The sequence below is a fragment of the Sphaeramia orbicularis genome, unplaced genomic scaffold (genome assembly GCF_902148855.1).
Source record: "Sphaeramia orbicularis unplaced genomic scaffold, fSphaOr1.1, whole genome shotgun sequence".
NCBI classification, from domain to species: domain Eukaryota; kingdom Metazoa; phylum Chordata; class Actinopteri; order Kurtiformes; family Apogonidae; genus Sphaeramia; species Sphaeramia orbicularis.
Window position 1 is genome coordinate 12,501 of NW_021941590.1, and position 4,673 is coordinate 17,173.

General features: G+C 45.7%; 1 protein-coding gene across 1 annotated transcript in view; it reads left to right on the top strand.

Annotated features, from left to right (window-relative positions):
* Positions 1 to 4,673, top strand: part of LOC115416317 (WD repeat-containing protein 17-like) — a 31,651-nt gene that overhangs the window by 11,469 nt on the left and 15,509 nt on the right. The gene's annotated exons all lie outside the window — the stretch shown is intronic.

Sequence of the window (4,673 nt, forward strand, 5' to 3'; positions counted from 1 at the left end):
AGATTTAAAAAATTGTCAGCATTATTTAATGAATGCATTAACACAGTAATATCACGTTAACTTGCCCAGCCCTAATATATACATACATACATACATACACACATATATATATATATATATATATATATATATATATATATATATATATGTGTGTGTGTGTGTGTGTGTGTGTGTATACAAACACATTTAACAGTCATATACATACATACATACACACATACATACATACATATACATACATATATTCAGTGGGGCAAACATGGATTTCTTCATCCTCTGGTTGTTCCAGTTCTCCTCCTAAAGATGACAGAGGTCTGTGATTTTCATCAGAGGTTCACTTCAACTATGAGAGACAAAAGGAGACAAAACATCCAGGAAATCACACTGTAGGATTTTTAAAGAATTTATTTGTAAATTATGGTGGAAAATAAGTATTTGTTCCCCCACAAACCAACCAGATTTGTGTCTGTTCCAGAGCTGGACCTTCTGCTTTCAGAAGCTCTTCTGTCCTCCACTGGTTCCCAGTATTAATGTCACCTGTTTGAACTGGTTCTGTAGAACACACACCTGTTTGAACTGGTTCTGTAGAACACACCCCTGTTTGAACTGGTTCTGTAGAACACACACCTGTTTGAACTGGTTCTGTAGAACACACACCTGTCCACTCAAACTCAACCATGGACCAGACCACAGAGCTGTCCAAGGACACCTGGAAGAAAACTGTAGACCTGCACCAGGCTGGAAGAGTCCATCTACAATAGACAAGCAGGTTGGTGTGAAGAAATCAACTGTGGAGCAACTGGAAGAAAATGGAAGACAGACAAGACCACTGATAATCTGCCTGGATCTGAGGCCCCACGCAAGATCTCATCCTGTGGGGTCAAAATGATCATGAGAACAGTGAGCAAAAATCCCAGAAGTACACAGAGGGACCTGATGAATGACCTGCAGAGAGCTGGGACCAAAGTACCAAAGGCTCCCATCAGTACCACACTAGGCCCAGAGGGACCTGATGAATGACCTGCAGAGAGCTGAGACCAAAGTACCAAAGGCTCCCATCAGTACCACACTAGGCCCAGAGGGACTCCTGCTTCTGCAGGGCCAGGCGCGTCCCCCTGCTTAAGCCAGTCCATGTCCAGGCATGTCTGTCTGAAGTTTGACCCAGAGCAGATGGAGGATCCACCAGAGGACTGGGAGAAGATCATGTGGTCAGATGAAACCAAAATAGAACTTTTTGGTCCAAACTCAACTGTTGGTGTTTGGAGGCAGAAGAATGCTGAGGTTCATCCCAGAACACCAGACCTCCTGTGAAGCATGGGGGTGCAAACCTCCTGCTTTGGGGCTGTTTTTCCTCAAAGGGGACAGGACCACTGATCCATGTTCAGGGCAGAATGAACGGGGCCATGTGTGGTGAGATCTGAACCCAAACCTCCTTCCATCAGTCAGATCATTGCAGATGGAACGTGGCTGGTCTTCCATGACAATGATCCCAAACACACCGCCGGGCCAACCAAGGAGCGGCTCCGTCCAAAGCATTTCCAGGTCCTGCAGTGGCCTAGCCAGTCTGCACAGCTCAACCCCATAGAACATCTGTGGAGGGAGTGGACAGTGGGTGTGTCCCAGCGACAGCCCATAAACATCAGCGCTGTAGAGGAGATGTGCAGGAGGAATGGACCAAATACCAGCTCCAGTGTGAGCAAACCTGTGAAGACTGAAGGAAACCTGTGACCTCTGACCTCTGGCACTGAAAACAAAGAGTCTGTTACAAAGGACTGAGTTGAACTTTTGGTATTCACCAAATACTGATTTTACTTAAACTGCTTCTCCAGGTGCCAGAGTTGCCGGGTGTCCGGATGTGGTTGGTAAGCTGGTAACTGGTTGTAGAGATTTGGGTGAGTATAAAAATCAACAGCATTGGCATTGGGTAGGTGTTTGGAATGTTTTGTTAAACCTGTTTTTTCTCAGTTGGTCCCCTTGAGGAGAGGCCCTTTCTTTTTTTTTTTTTTTTTTTTTTTTGGGGGGGGGGTGGGGTGGGGGTGACGGCCCTGCACCTTGTGGACTCTAGGGGCACTGTCAGTTTTCTGTGTTTCAGATGGAGATGGCCTGATGCACCTGTGATGAGCCTGTTTAAGCAGCTCAACATGGTCTCTGCCCTGCCTGGTCTGATCTGCTCAGCTCTGGTCTGGTCTGGTCCTGCTCTGGTCTGGTCCTGCTCTGGTCTGGTCCTGCTCAGCTCTGGTCTGGTCCGGTCTGATCTGCTCAGCTCTGGTCTGGTCCTGCTCTGGTCTGGTCTGATCTGCTCAGCTCTGCCCTGCCTGGTCTGATCTGCTCAGCTCTGGTCTGGTCCTGCTCTGGTCTGGTCTGATCTGCTCAGCTCTGGTCTGGTCCTGCTCAGCTCTGGTCTGGTCTGGTCTGATCTGCTCAGCTCTGGTCTGGTCTGGTCCTGCTCTGGTCTGGTCTGGGCCTGCTCTGGTCTGGTCCTGCTCTGCCCTGCCTGGACCCCATGCTCCTCATGTTCCTTCAGTCTCCTCTAACCCCCCCGCTCTTCCAGAACAGTCCCAGTTCAGACCTGTGGGACTAATGTTCCATTTCCTACTGGTTTATGTTTGGGACAGAACAGTTTACAGGTGAACTTCCCATACTAATAGAACTATTATATCCAGGTTCTGGCTTCACTTCCTGTACCAGCGCTTCCTCTGGGAACGCATGATTCCTGTTCGAAGAGGGGTACAAACAGAGGGGGGAGGGGCCAATGACAGTTGAGTTTGATAGACATACCTCTGTTCAATCATTTCCAGTGGTCGCTCAAAATGATTGGATGGTGTTTTTTCAGTCCTGTCCGTTCCACAGGTGACTGATTTTATTAATTTTTGTGTTAGAGCATTTAATTAATTAGTTGTAATCAGGGTGTAGAGGGAATTTTAAGGAATGAAACAAAAAATGCTGAAGGAAAACATCTCAGAGCCCACCTTTAATTTGAGTCATTTTAGGGGAAGATGAGCTTCCACTGCAGTCTGAGAAAAAACCCCTGTGGAACAGAACTGAAGAACCCGCACCAACGGAACTGGAACAGGTGGAGCCAGGCACAAGTCCCGCCCCTTACACAACAAGCCCCACCCCCACACACATATCACCCATTAGAAGGAAATGGGCAAATTTTAAAAAAGTCATTAAAACTGTGCCACAGGTTTTCCAGCCCCGCTCTAGACCCTCGAAACACATGAACAGTATGATTGACAGCCCTGCTCTAGACCCTCGAAACACATGAACAGTATGATTGACAGCCCTGCTCTAGACCCTCGAAACACATGAACAGTATGATTGACAGCCCTGCTCTAGACACATGAACACCAGGGCTTCAAATTCCAACTGGGATGGATTTATTTATTTATTTATTTAGAATGTGAACTCTGCCCGATTCGATGTCAAAGCAGAACTACTGACACAGGTGAAACAGGTAGAAAAACAACTGGTTCCAGGCACAACAAGCCCCGCCCCTTGCATGGATTGTATCTTCTGTTGCCATGGATCCAGCGGTGTCATCATGTCTGTGTGTGTGTGTGTGTGCTGATGTCATCATGTCTGTGTGCTGATGTCATATCTATTTCCTCTATATCTGTGACAGTTTGAAGGAAACTGAAACTAAACTGATGTTTTTATAGACATTTGACATTTCACTGAGCTCAATAAGAAATAGTAACATTGCACTTTACTAACTTATTTAATTATTTACTCCATTTCTTTGCTCTTTTTATTATTATTGTGACTTCAAATTTTTAAGTTTTTAAATTGTTTAATTTTATGTTCTTATCCTGGTTTTTATCCCAGATTGTTTTTATTTGATCTTTTCTGGTTTTTATTGTGTTTTATTGCATCTTGTTTTTATTTATTTGATCTTATTTATTTTATTCTTTTCCTTATCCATGCTGCTGTACAGATGAATGGTGGAACACTGAACACTTTTTGTCCTGTCTCTTTGTCCTGTCTGTAAGCGTGATCAAGTGCCTGTCTTGCATTTTCAATGTATGTGTTGTTGTAATGCCAAGGCAATCACCTCGACTGCAAAACAAATCTACCTACGGGTATAAATAAAGGAACCTTGACCTTGACCTTGATCCATGATAAGTAGAAGTAAAAAGAAAGTCATAAATAAATGTGACCTTTGACCTCCTTTAACCTAAACGTACTCTCATCTGTTCTGGGTCAGTGCTAATCTATAAACCACATTAGGTCTAAATTCAACCAATAGATTTACTGATGATGAATAAACAAACAAACAACCATCAAACAAAGTGAACCAAAACCATGTCCCTTGGCTCCCCTTCAGGGGGCGGAGTCATAACCTTCAAGGGGCAGGGTCATAATCCAAACTGAATGTACATGAACGTTTCCCTTTAAATGGAGACAGAATGAGTCCAGCTGAAGGGTCCAGTGGGTCTGGGTCCACTCTGGGTCCAGGTCTGGATCCAGTGGTTCTGGGTCCAGTGGGTCTGGGTCCAGTGGCTCTGGGTCCAGGTCTGGGTCCAGGTCTGAGTCCAGGTCTGTGTCCAGGTCTGGTTCCACTCTGGGTCCAGGTCTGGATCCACTCTGGGTCCAGGTCTGGATCCACTCTGGGTCCTGGTCTGGATCCACTCTGGGTCCTGGTCTGGATCCACTCTGGGTACTGGTCTGGA